Source organism: Hippopotamus amphibius, chromosome X (genome assembly GCF_030028045.1).
Source record: "Hippopotamus amphibius kiboko isolate mHipAmp2 chromosome X, mHipAmp2.hap2, whole genome shotgun sequence".
In the NCBI taxonomy this organism is placed as follows: Eukaryota; Metazoa; Chordata; class Mammalia; order Artiodactyla; family Hippopotamidae; genus Hippopotamus; species Hippopotamus amphibius.
In genome coordinates this window covers 52,730,941-52,745,996 of record NC_080203.1, presented here as the reverse complement: position 1 = coordinate 52,745,996, position 15,056 = coordinate 52,730,941, and positions in this window count along the sequence as shown.

Below are 15,056 nucleotides of genomic sequence, written 5' to 3'. Positions count from 1 at the left end.
TAAACTGTGATTAAAAATCTCCAAACAAACAGAAGTCCAGGACCAGAAGGATTCACAGGTGAATTTTATCAAACATTTAGAGAAGAGGTAACACCCATTCTTCTCAAACTCTTCCAAAAAATATCAGAGGAAGGAACACTTCCAAACTCATTTTATGAGGCCACCATCACCCTGATACCAAAACCAGACAAAGATACTACAAAAAAAGAAAACTACAGACCAATATCACTGATGAATTTAGATGCAAAAATCCTCAACAAAATACTAGCCAACAGAATCCAACAACACATTAAAAGGATCATACACCATGATCAAATGGGGTTTATCCCTGGAATGCAAGGATTCTTCAATATATGCAAATCATCATTGTCATACACCATATTAACAAATTGAAGGATAAGAACCACATGATCATCTTAATACCTGCAGAAAAAGCTTTTGACAAAATTCAACACCCATTTATGATAAAAACTCTCCAGAAGGTGGGCATAGAGGGAACCTACCTCAACATAATAAAGGCCATATATGACAAACCCACAGCAAACATCATTCTCAATGGTGAAAATCTGGAAGCAATCCCTCTAAGATCAGGAACAAGACAAGGATGTCCACTCTTTCCACTACTATTCAACATAGTTTTGGAAGTCCTTGCCACAGCAATCAGAGAAGAAAAGAAATAAAAGAACCCAAATTGGAAAAGAAGTAAAACTGTTACTGTTCACAGATGACATGATACTATACATAGAAAATCCTAAAGATGCCACCAGAAAACTACTTGAGCTAATCAATGAATTTGGTAAAGGTGCAGGATACAAAATTAACACACAGAAACCTCTTGCATTTCTATACACTAACAATGAAAGATCAGAAAGAGAAATTAAGGAAAGAATCCCATTCACCATTGCAACAAAAAGAATAAAATACCTAGGATTAAACCTAAGCAAGGAGGTAAAAGACCTGTACTCAGAAAACTATAAGACACTAATGAAAGAAATCAAAGACGACACAAACAGATGGAGAGATATACCATGTTCTTGGATTGGAAGACTCAACATTGTGGAAATGACTATACTATCCAAAGCAATTTACAGATTCAATGCTATCACCATCAAATTACCAATGGCATTTTTCACAGAACTAGAACAAGAAATTTTTACGATTTGTATGGAAACGCAAAAGATCCCGAATAGCCAAAGCAATCTTGAGAAGGAAAGACGGAGTTGGTGGAATCAGGCTTCCTGACTTCAGGCTATACTACAGGGCTACAGTGATCAAGACAGGATGGTACTGGCACAAAAACAGGAGTATAAATCAATGGAACAGGATAGAAAGCTCAGAGATAAACTATGGTCAACTAATTTATGACAAAGGAGTCAAGGATATACAGTGGAGAAAAGGCAGCCTCTTCAATAAGTGGTGCTGGGAAAATTGGTCAGCTACATGTAAAAGAATGAAATTAGAACACTCCCTAACACCATACACAAAAATAAACTCAAAGTGGATTAAAGACCTAAATGTAAGGCCAGACACTATAAAACTCCTAGAGGAAAACATAGGAAGAACACTTTTCAACGTAAATAACAGCAAGATCTTTTTTGACCCAACCCCTAGAGTAATGGAAATAAAAACAAAAATAAATAAGTGGGACCTAATGAAACTTCAAAGCTTCTGCACAGCAAAGGAAACTATAAGCAAGATGAAAAGACAGCCCTCAGAATGGGAAAAAAATTTGCAAATGAATCAACAGACAAAGGATTAATCTCCAAAATATATAAACAGTTCATCAGCTCAATATCAAAAAAAAACAAACAACGCAATCAAAAAATGGGCAGAAGACCTAAATAGGCATTTCTCCAAAGCAGACATACAGATGGTCAAAAGGCACATGAAAAGCTGCCCAACATCTCTAATTATTAGAGAAATGCAAATCAAAACTACAGTGAGGTATCACCTCACACCGGTTAGAATGGGCATCATCAGAAAATCTACAAACAGTAAATGCTGGAGAGGGTGTGGAGAAAAGGGAAAGCTCTTGCACTATTGATGGGAATGTAAATTGATACAGCCACTATGGAGAACAGTATGGAGGTTCCTTGCAAAACTAAAAATAGAACTACCATATGACCCAGCAATCCCACTGCTGGGCATAGACCCAGAGAACACCATAATTCAAAAAGACACATGCACTTCAATGTTCATTGCAGTACTATTTACAATAGCCAGGACATGGAAGCAACCTAAATGTCCATCAACAGATGAATGGATAAAAAGATGTGGTACATATATACAATGGAATATTACTCAGCTGTAAAAAGCAATGAAACTGGGACATTTGTAGAGACATGGATGGATCTAGAGACTGTCATACAGAGTGAAGTGAGTCAGAAAGAGAAAAACTAATATCATATATTAACACATATATGTGGAATATAGAAAAATGGTACAAATCAACCAGTTTGCAAGGCCGAAATAGAGACACGGATGTAGAGAACAAACATATGGACACCAAGTGGGGAAAGCAGGGAGGGTTGGGGGGGAATGAACTAGGAGATTGGGATACCAAATAGTACACTCTAAATATATGCAGTTTATCGTATGTTAACTTTATCTCAATAAAAGTTCTTTAAAAAAAAATCTAGGAACAATAAATGCTGGAGAGGCTGTGGAGAAAAGGGAACCCTCCTGCACTGTTGGTGGGAATGTAACGTGATATAGCCACTATGGAAAACAGTATGGAGATTCCTAATAAACGAAAAATAGAACTATCATATGACCCAGCAATTGCACTCCTGGGCATATACCCTGAGAAAACCATAATTCAAAAAGATGCATGTACCACAATGTTCATTGCAGCACTATTTACAATAGCCAGGACATGGAAACAACCTTAATCTCCATTGACACAGGAATAGATAAAGAAGATGTGGTACATATATACAATGGAATATTACTCTGCCATAAAAAAGAATGAAATGAGTCATTAGTAGTGAGGTGGATGGACTTAGAGACTGTCATACAGAGTGAAGTAACTCAGAAAGAGAAAAACAAATTCTGTGTATTAATGCATATATATATGGGATCTAGAAAAGTGGCACTGATGAACATAGTGGCTGAGCAGAAATAGAGACACAGATGTAGAGACTGGAGTAGAGAACATGGGGGTGATGGGGAGGCTGGGACATAGTGAAAGAGTAGCACTGACATATATACAGTACAAAATGTAAAACAGATAGCTAGTGGGCAGCTGCTGCATAGTACACGGAGATAAGCTGGGTCCTTTGTGATGACCTAGAGGGGTGGGATAAGCAATGTGTGAGGGAGGCTCAAGAAGGAGGAAATATAGGGATATATGTATACATATAGCTGATTCCCTTTGCTGTACAGCAGAAACTTGCACAACACTATAAAGCAGTTATACTTCAATATAGATGTATAAAAATAAAATAAAAGAATAAAAACACAACAAAAGAAACAAAACAAAAGTTTTAGAGAGAGATGACAGTGATGATGGCACATCAATGTGAATGTAGTTAATGCCACGGTACTGTATACTTAAAAATGATCAAATTGATAAGTTTTATGTTATGTATATTTAGCCACAATAAAAAAAAGAGTGCTTACTAAGTCTCAAGACTTTCAGGCGGAAATACCCACTTTCCCACTAAGAGAACCGCAAGTTCAATCTAAATGACAGTTCAAGACGCATTAGCTATAACTGCAAAATAACCTGCACGAACATGTTATAAATTCACATATGTGTTCTTGTAGGTTAAGGATAGGTTTACGATTAGTTAGGAAATTCCCATCCCACTTACTGGTGTTCTCAGTACTCAATTTCAGCCTTTCATTCTGACAAGGAACACATTTTTTCCCTGGAGTATTTTGGCCTTTAGCTGCCCTTTCCAGTTAATATCATAGATCATCGAGAAAACCTGGGAATTAACTAAATCTGTGCTTTATTTCCAGCACATGTACATTTAAGATTAGCCCTAGGCAGGATTGTTAAGTAGGAGAGGTTTCCCTCCAGTCTTTTTTTTTTTTTTTAATCTGTCCTCTCCCCTCAGAAACCTAATTTACAACAGTTGACCAAGTTATAGGACTTATTTTCTTCCCCAATCAATACAGATTTATCCTCTCCCCCATTTTAGAAAGCAAATCTTATTTGAAGTAAATTATTGTTTGTTAATGTCTTAAAATGTTTCCCACATTTGATATGGTTTGCATTTTGACATTATCTTTCAGTGCTTCATCCCAAATACATGACGTGAAAATTTCAACACACCATGGCAATGTTAATAAAGAAAATTATGAGGGGTAAATGGAAGATGCATCTTTCTTTATGCAACTCACATTGTAAGAAGGCTGCTGTCTGTTGCATCTAAATACGAGTCTGACCTTATATAAAAAACTGTTTGTTTTTTTTTTCATAAACACTGTGGAAAGACAGGACTAAAAAATTGACCAGTGTGTGATCTCTTGATATATTTATTTAACATCCTCTAATGTAGTTAATTCTGAATACTTTTTAGTGATTACTTGAGAGCAACACCCCGACACACACATTTTCCTCTTTGATCAGGCAAATAATAGAATAGCATGCCATTCAATGGCACATTGGTAATAAAAGACATAGAAAACATGGCATTTCAGGAGGGAAAAGATGCTTTTTTAAAAAAAGTGAGTGAAGGGTGATGGTATTTTTAGGTAACATCACAGGAGACATTTCCCAATTTGAATACGGGGGAACTACCAGGCTGAAAAAGAGATTGGTCTTGGACCTGCAGGCATGGCACAAAGTATAGAAACAGGTACTGGGTATTAACATCATGTTGTGCTCATAATTTTTTTCTTTGATTTACTTTCAGCTGTGCAGCTTTCTCTAATGCTTCTCCTGTGGCCATGTTGTATTTAACTTTGGCATGTTTTATTAAAAAAAAGAACACAGTAGCAATTGAACTCCAGAGAACAAAACACCCCCAACTTAGTTGTCTTTAACAAAACAAGAGATTTTGTGTCGCTTTAGGGACAGCAGAAATAGAAGTTGTACTTTAGTAAAACTCTAAATGAATAAGATTCGTTAAGGGACAATTATTTCATGCTTGCAATTTCATGATTCACCTCCTCAAAAAGAGACATTTCTATGCATGGAACACAAGCAAATGAACAGCAGAGAAGCATTCCTATATTGTTGCAAAGAGAAACTTAATTTCCTTCCTTTCATATTCTTTCACTTCTCTTAGTTATTTCTCAATATCTACTAGTCCCTAGTGGTTTTAATTTCAACTTACTTCCTACTCCAACTGTTAGATCTAGATCTCTGCCTCTCACAGTTCATTTTGCTTAACGTCTCTTCAGCTCAATAGTAGACTCAGTTGAAAAGTAAGACATAAAAATGGCACTGATAGTATACATGTGGACCATCATGGAAATGGGAAAAGAGGTAGCATATGTAATAGACAATGGCACTAATATTCAAATGAGTTATTTTTATAATTTTTTGTCTTTCTAAAATTTAGATGAGAATACATTTTTTGTGAAAGGGAAAGAAAGATTAGCTATGAAAAATATGTATCCTACACCAAATACATAAAGTGGACACTGTCATATTTTCCTCCTCTTTGTTTTTGAGGCAATTATTTCTGAAAAACTCTTTTCGAGTTAGGGTTTCTCTAGGGCCAAGGGGATTCAAAATTTACCTCTAGAAAAACTATGAATTGTGCTGTGAACATCAGTATCTAAAAACCAATTAGTTCTCAAATTAATTTTCTTTTAAAACCTGATCATTTAATTATAGATTGTAACCTAATAGCCCTGGGACCAGGAAACAGGTCATTTCTACCCTAGTGGTTTTGTAGGGAACATATGGTATTTCTGGAATCATACTCCTTAGTGATCATTCCAGAGTACTTCAATGAGTATCATAGCTTTAGGATTCAGTCTGAGAATTCTTGAGAGGAAAGAGATTTAACTTTTCTCATTACTTTCTATCATGTTTTCTTCCCTTTAGACCCCAGCCTTAACCTGTATAATTATCACTTCATAATGAGTGAGCTTTCGCCATAACCTATGTGCCGCTTGCTTCTCCCTGTACTTCTAAAGCCTAGGGGCATAATAAATATGTGCTGTGATTTCATACCAAAAATATAGAAAAGATAAATTCTAAATCAAGTAGCTAAAGCAAATTCAAGCAATCTATTCAGAAGTTATGATATAAAACAACTACTGGAGGAAATGGGAGGAGGAAGCCAGATTTTCAACATTCACAATGAAACCGTGTTATGAATCTCATTCTTGTTTATGCTAAAAATTTCATTTGAAACATTGCTGTAAATGTACAGACTTACAAGAAATACTGACTCTAATAAGGTCCGTATGGTGCCTTAATCAAGTCTTGTAGAGGATTGAGAACAGAGCTCCATTACATTGACGTTGCTAAATTTAAAAATGTTGGAAGGTTTCAGGATCAACCATATTTCAATGATTTTTTTTTCACATTTTAGCATTCCCAAAATCAAGATGCCCCTTAAAATTGATGGCATATCAGAGTTTAGCAAGTAGAATCTTTTTCTTTCTTGGTGTAAAAATATAATTCATCTTATAATGGATGGCATTCTAGATTTGATAAAATATGGTATTACCTTGCTATTGTTAGTGTATTTATATACGCTTTATTTTCTACTTTTGATTACTCAAGCTTCCAAGAATGGGAAATTTCTGCCTTAATAACTTCCTGAATCCTGAAATCATAATTTTATTTTAATGTCTTTCCTTGTGAATAGTCATAATTTAATCTCATAGTACTTTGGTGTATTTCTTTTCCATATAAACTAACATACTGTAAGGATTGGCATGCCATATCCACGTGCTGAGGTATATATTGACTAGACTAGATTGACAGAAGCATTAATTATATTTGTTTCAATACTTTTAGTAAAATAAGTAACTCCTCTATTATCTATTTCAAAAAACTTCTTTAGTATCACACCAATATTAGTATTTTAATTTGCCAATGTCAAACAAATCCAAATTAGGTTACTAAGAACATTTTAACTTTGGCCCTAAATTTTATTTTGGCAGAGATAACTAAATTAATAAATAAAAATAAATATGTACATGCAATAAAATGGCAATGATAAAAATAAGAGTTTTAGTGTACTTCAGTTGGCATCAAAATGTCATTTGGAAATATGGATTAACATTTACCATAAAATTCAGACAATTTAAATGATTTATCAGTTAATATCTATCTCTTGAAACATACAAATTGAGAATGTATTACACTCAATACCATATTATAATTTGTAATATGAAACAATTTCTAATAATTAACTGTGGCTTCACTTAAACTTCAGAATATTTGGGTTGCTGATTTACTGTGGGGATAGGTTTTCTAATCAACACAGTCCAAGCAATTACTATGGAATCTTATGAAAGCAAAATAAGCAAAGATTTTAACTAAATTTATGATAAATTAATATAATAGAGTCTTTTCTGTGGGCTTGGATTATCTATATTTGCATCCTATACTAAGCAAATTCATCACTGAATGATTATTTAAACAATGTGTTATACAATAAGCTGCTAGAAGTCTCTTTTTATTAATCTCTATTCCATCAGCACCTAAGTGCTTTGAATACAATGTCATCTTAGTAATGGTCTGTGGAATAAACTGCAGAAGTAGAAAAACATGTTGCCTAGCTCTATAGCACAAACATTTGGATGAGAAATTATATGTTTGTTTGTTTGCTGGACAATATCATATTTGCATACTCAACCATAGTAATTCCAGAACTGAGGCATATTTGCAATAAGCTTGATACATTTATATTACTAGCTATGATTATAGATAAGAAACTAACCTCTCAAAGACTCGGTATCTTCATCTATAAGATCAGGAGATGAGAACGAGAAGTCCACATGTAGACAAAATACTATACAAATATAAGTTAAAACATTTTTTAAAAATAAATTCAGGATTTCCAAGTTGTATAACATTAGAAGGCACCATTCCTGTGTGTAATAAAAAAGGTTGACATCATTTTTGATGTTTCACTGCTGACAGGTTTCCAGTCCCACCACTCTTCCTTCCCTCTCTGTCCCACATCTGAGCGAGCTGACAAGAAACCTGGAGTGTTCTCTCCTTTTGGGTACCAGCAGGAAGATAAAACCACACAAACCCTGAACTGTTTGAAAGAACTCTAACCCTGACCTCAACCACTAATCACATAAAACCCCCAAGCCTATCTCCTTTCCCTGACCTCTCAAGCCATTTTAAGGCCAGCTTGGGAACCACCCTGCTCTCTCTAGAGAGCTTCATTATGTAAGTAAGAAACTTTTAAAATACCTTCTTGGTGTGTGTATATGGTTTTGTCATTTGACATCTGAACTACATTTTGAATATGGGGAAATCCATCCTGCTTCTATGGAATGGCCACAACATCAGTCATAGTCAATGTCAATGATTTCCTTTATTAGTCAGTGTATAGTCATTGTATAGTCACTGCTGCTGTACACAGGGGCCCTAGATAGTTCCATCTATTTGCAATAACAGAAATATCACCATTTGTGTTTTTGAATAACATATGTTTATTACTGGAAAGAGGTTACCTATTTTCAACATACCTTTCTCTTAACATACCTTTCTCTTCTGAAGCACCTCTTTACAAATGAGGAATAAGAATCAGAAAAATTAGTAACTTATGCAAGGTCCCACATTATTTAGCAGAAGAACAAACACTAGAACCCCAGATTTCAAGTTCTTGGTCCAGTGCTATTTTCACCATACTACTTTGCTTTTATGACTGCCCACCAACTACAAAGAGACTTGGCCTTGAGATCTTCCAAGGGATGGCCTTCTCTTCACATACAAAAAGTTGTTCTGGAGATAGTACAAATTTCATAGCATTCTGAGTAGCCATGTCCACTGACCTAACTCTACCCTGAAACTCTAGACAATCTCCTGCAGGTCTACTCAAACTTCCTAAAAGTATAACTTGATAATTAGGAATCTCTGAGTATGGTGTCTCAAAATGAACTTTATTACATATTTGTATGTACTATTTCTTTGCTCAAAGCATAAACTTCATAAATGCACCAAGAGTGCTGGGCACATAGTAGTTGATAAATTAATATTTATTTGTTCATTACTACATGTGCACTGGCAAGTGATCATCACATCATGTTATTAAAGAATGTAAACAATTTGTCTTTGATCATTATGTTCAGAATTGTTATACAGTCCCAGTTTTTTATAAAAAATAAAAATATAGAAAAGAAGCTAGTACTATGAAGTATATTTTAGGTCCCTTAACTGATTTTAATTCCAGGTTATATTCCAAACTTTTTTTTTCTTTAATCAGTGCAAATGTCCTAGTTTCATTCTTATGGATGTTTTTCTGATGGGTTGTTGGTCATTGAATAGCACATTGTGTTTAATTTATCTAAACAATGAATACTGTTTTATAGGAGATAAAGCATGAGAAAAAACAAAGGGAATTATAAAAAGGAGTTTCTATTGTCCTTGCCTAAATCTCCCTTTGGAGAGAATTATGTAACCAATATATTTCAAAATTTTATCAAGTCCATACGGCCTAATGCCATTTTCCCCTTATGTTACATTATATTTCTAAGAGATTCTAGTTAAATCCCTGTCTTCCAATATTCATGGATTTAATGAAATAGGATTTTAATGTTCTAGAATATAGGGAGAGAAACTGGAGGAAGACAATTTAGAGAGAAAGGATGATGGCTATTATTGGGTGAGGAGCATTGCCTTCATCATGATGATGTGGAGAAAGCATGGCTGGCATTTAGCATCTTACTAGATGCACGACATCCTTATGTTGGCTCTCCATCTCCAAACACTCTTGGATAATCCACAGGTACAGATCATTATCTAGCAATATAATCTATACATTTTACTGTGAAAAAAATTTCATGAGTACTCACTAGTAAGTTTTCCAAACAGATTTTGCAGCAATTAGCATCTAGAACCCTAGGGATTGATATATTGAAACATAAAATACCAGTTCATAATGCCTGTTCGATCATTGATCCAATGTGTTGCAGCATTAGGATATATAGTTACAGATAATTTACCACTGTGTAGTATAGTAACAACTGCAGAGATAGGAAGACAGAGGAAGAAACAGAACAAACCAATAAAAATATAACAAATTTCACATTTAAAAAAAATCCTCCCCCCCTGCCAAATGTCGATATGGCATTTAAAAGTTTACCAGGTGAAAGTAGGTCATCTCTTTTTCCATTTTCACTAAGGTAATTGATGATCAGTCGTTGGCATGAAATTTCTTTCCAAATGAGACCTTTTGTTGGTGAAAGAAAAAATAATAGTACACAGTCAAGAAGTCTCCCACTGTATAGTCCCAAATAATTGGCTGCCAGTATCTATTTTTGTTGATATATGTCAGTTCTATAAAACTAATCAACATATTGTCTAGATCTCTTTTTTATATTGCCACTAAAATGTTATCTAAAAAGAATAATTTATAATTTTAAATGTCCAAGTTAAGAAAATATATCTCCTATCTTTAAAAGTGAGCACGTAAACCAATATTACAGGTAAAAGCCCAATTGCAATTATGTTGTCATAATTGTGATAAATAGATTTCTAGGTTTTACTTTCTAATTATTGTGGTGTTCTTAAAATATGAATTCATTTAATTACAATATACAGATAACTTGAGAAGAAAAAAGTTACAATAACCTATATAATTGTTTTTCAAATATCAGCACAAAACTGAAACTACACTTAACATAGCCACACAAGGTTCTGCACATATTCACTATATATTAGAGATTTGATAATAATATTACACACATTATTATTATTATATAATGTAATATTATAATATTGTATTAATATAACACATAAATACATTTTCATAATTTATAATTAAATTCACAGTACAACTTAATGTTATCCCAAGGTATTAATTTTCTAAAGGTTGAAACATATTTGTTTCATTTGTTTGTTACTCTGGCTTTTAATTTCTTTTTAATGTGCCCACGAAGTGTCATTTTTCATGCGGTCTCTGTTTCAACTAATCACAGGCATTTCTCTGAATGCTGAGTACAAATCCACTTCAAACTTTGGAAGCTAAGCAGCTGAACACAAGAAATTCAGGTTCCAATGATTCCTGTGTCTTTTTACTGACTGGCAGAACTACAACAAGATCCCTGATATCCCCTTTTCCAACCCCATGCAGAAACAAAACAGCAAAACAAAACCAACCAAACAAAAAAAATCTTCTCTCTCCAATTCTTCATGCAGAATCAAACTAACTTTTTGTATGAAAACAGTAATAAACTTACAACTATTTTAGTGTTGCTGAATACTATTGCCAAAATATACTTATTAGTATGAGGGGCATAAAAAGCATAATTCTTAAAAACAGAATCTCAGGAGACAGACTACTCAGATTCAAATGCAATTTAATAGCAGTGTGAACTGGGACAAGTTACTGAAGGTCTCTGTGCTTTTGTCTCCTCATCTGTAAACCAGTGATGATTATAGACCTACATCAGGGCATTATTGGGAAGATGAAATAAGTTAATGTATGTGAAACAGAACAGTACCTTGATAACAAGTGCTATGCAATTATTCGCCATTGTCATTTTTCCAAGTGATAAACTTAGTCAGTTTCCCAGAGGTTTCCTTGATAAGTTTCAGAAGAGCATTGCCATTTTAACGTGAAAGTGTGTCAGTCAGGAAACTCAGGAGAATGCTCTACAGGTGATTTTTGGCTTACCTTTGCTCTTAGGATCAAGATAGAACTGCATGAGGTGTAAAGTCCCCAAATGGTTTGGTTCTTACCTACTGTCCAGCCTCATGTTATACCATGTTCAAGCCACAATGACCCTGTCTCACCCTCTTCATAATTGTTTCTCTATTTTGTCTTATGGAGCTATGCACATGTCCTCTACATAGAATGTTCTTCCCTCACTGTTCACCTGACTCCTGTGCATCCTTCAGAGGTGATCTAGGCGTCATTGCCTGGGCCAAATCCACCATTAACTGCTCCCAGAGCTCTGTGAAACTCTTTCTAGGCTTTATCTGAGTTGTAACTTTGCTTTAATTTGTATCATTAGTTGATTATTTTTTGTCTCCACCACTACATTTTTAAATACTATGAGGGCAGGGATTGTGCATGTTTTTGCTTGACACTATGTCTCTAGTGCTTACAATGTGCCTGACAAAGAGTAGGAACTCAGGTATGTATCAAATGAATGAATAAATGGAAAAAAAGGAATATTATGGGTTGTGACACATCTTCTTCATTTACACTAAATAGGAGGCAAAGGAATGAACCTAAAGATTTTGATGGCCATAAATACTTTTCATGAAAAAGGAAATTATTAATCACTCTCCACTGGTAATTCATCTGTAAGCAAAACATTTATTTTATAGCTAAGAATAACTTTGATAGCAAAAATGAAGAAAGCTTTGAAATAATGTGACGAGACACAGGTATTATTAGTACATCTCATTGGGCTCTTTCTTACAGAATATCTTGATGCTTTAGATCATTATAAGAAACTTCACCCATGAGGTTAAAATAAAATTCTGAAGAACTTTTTGGAAATTTGTATCTAAACAGTTGAATTATTAAGGATAAATACACGGCAATAGAAATGGGGAAGTATTTTTTTCTCCAAACAGTAGTCTAAAGAAAACAAAGAAAATCAAACAAACCTCTGCATATTTGTAAAAATCAGAAATATTATTATTCTTTTTATTTTGGAATTCACTCATATGTCCAAATCCTTTCCCTTTGCTCCCAATAACTTGTACCACAAGCATTACACTTGTGATGTGTTTCAGTCATTTTCCTTGGTTTGAACATAGGAACTGTTGAGGAAAAATCTTATACAAGTAGACAAGTATAAGGTATGTACTATCTTCATTGTAAGCCATTGCATTTGAGTGAGGCCTTTAATAAATGTAAATTACCTAATCCTACAGCCTTATCTTAGCATCAAGAGAATAAACCTCAGGAATATAAGAAGCAAAAAGGAATCATGTTAAATCATGTCCAAGTGATAAAGCTTTTTATATGTTTATATATGTGAAGGTGATGTACACCAGCCACATATTAAGCCCTAAAATAGCTCAGAGAAAACTGTACTTATTTAAAATAGTTTGGAAAGCTCTAAGTACAAATTTACGGCAGTTGACAAAAGTATATTGTCTTTTTCACTTTATATGATGTTATAATTACTTAAGACAGCATGGTGAGAGTACCTTTTAAATAGATTTCTAGGGACTATACCTGAATTACATCTTTAACCTTGGTAATTAGAAGGACAACATTAGAGTTATGACTATAGAAAGAGGCAACAATCTTATCTGGAACTAACTGGATAGCAGAATAAGAGAGCTAGCTAAAAGTAGTCTGGGTTCTCCATGAAAAACTCCTCAGAAATAAAACCATCATTTGATGGCATTAAGTCTGTGTCCTCCGTGGCAGAACCCTCAGGAACACAGTCATCCAATAAAGGAACTGAAGAAGTAGTTAAAGTTATTTCTCTTTCAGATGCCATTTCAATATAACCACCAAGCCTGTGGTCTAAGATTTTATTGGTCCTGGACAAAATAAAATGTAATGCGGCATTAAATGTAACCAGTTTGGACTGATATATATTTTTCCTAACCAGTGGAGGGCCTTGGTGAATGGGATGAAAGGCTTTCTCGTGTGTCCACCTGGTAAAATTTGAGGGAGCCCACTCAATGGGAAAGGGAGGCTGAGTAAGGCCTGTAATTGAGTGGTGACACTGAGGGCAAAAACTAGCTCTAAACATTCGATCTAGGTCAGCTTCTGAATAATCATTTTGAACAAGTCTAGTCTGTAGTAACCAATGACCTAGAGCCAGAGTAGGGAGACATGGCTCTTTACAATCAGGGCAACACCACTTGTCTAAAGGCATCTTTGTCACAAGATAGCAGAGTTAGTTAACAAAAAACAAGAGCATTAAATATTACAGGGGTATTATGTCCTCATTACAGAAATAACTTTAGACTTAAGATTTCAGTCTGAGAAAATACACTTTGTGTTTACTTATTCCCTAGCTTGCAGCCTCTATATCCAGGAAAATATAGTAACAGCAGTGGAAGAACATCTAATCCACAAAATAATAATGATCTAGTTAACAATTTTAACTTTTTAAGTTCTCAGTACATTAAATGGTAAATAAACCAATTGACACTAAATAGGAATAGTAAAGAGAAGTACTTAAGTAGGATATTATTAATAGTAGGATTAACTTTAGCAACAGTCTAGAAGTCTATCCCATACTGGAAAGATGGGTCTACACCTCAGTGGAATTTTTGAGAAACAGTGTCTCTTTTACTCTCACTTATAAGAACAGTCTTAGTTCTTAAGAACCAGTTCAGTACAGGATGGAATTTGTCACTTCCCAGTGACACAGTTCATAGGCTTGGAATATTGGTCCTCCAAGATGAGATGGGTTCTGTCTGACCAAGGCAGCTTTACATAAATTCAGATGCTAAAGAAATCTTACAGAAGGATCTGCACAGTCATCTCAGCTGGTGGCATTATTATATCCACTTGATTTTCAGTAGTTGACCAATCTGTTGAGCTGTTGTTTGGCATAGGTGATTTACACCAGTGAGGTGTGTAAGCCTTGTCCTGTAATTTTCTGTAACGTTGTGCAGATTAGCAGAAAATTCTTGTCAGGCTCCTTCTGAGTATCTTTGGTAAAGTTCTTCCTTTGTGCTCCTTGATCTTAACTCAATCTCTTAGAAGCAGTTGATGAAAGGAATCTGATTATACTCAGGGTATCTGTAAAAGAAAATTTTACAAATCCTATGAAAACTTTGGTAATTTATATAGTGAAATTAAAAATGTTACCGAGTATTATTGCTTAACGGCTTTTGTAAATGTGATTTGTTTCTCCAAGTTGTACTTTTATCTGATTTTTAAATTAGCACAGGTTAATTAATGTGAATGTTGAATAAGCTTGTTTAGCCATATGTCACATGATTGCATTTCTGGAAACATAAAAAAATCTTATAA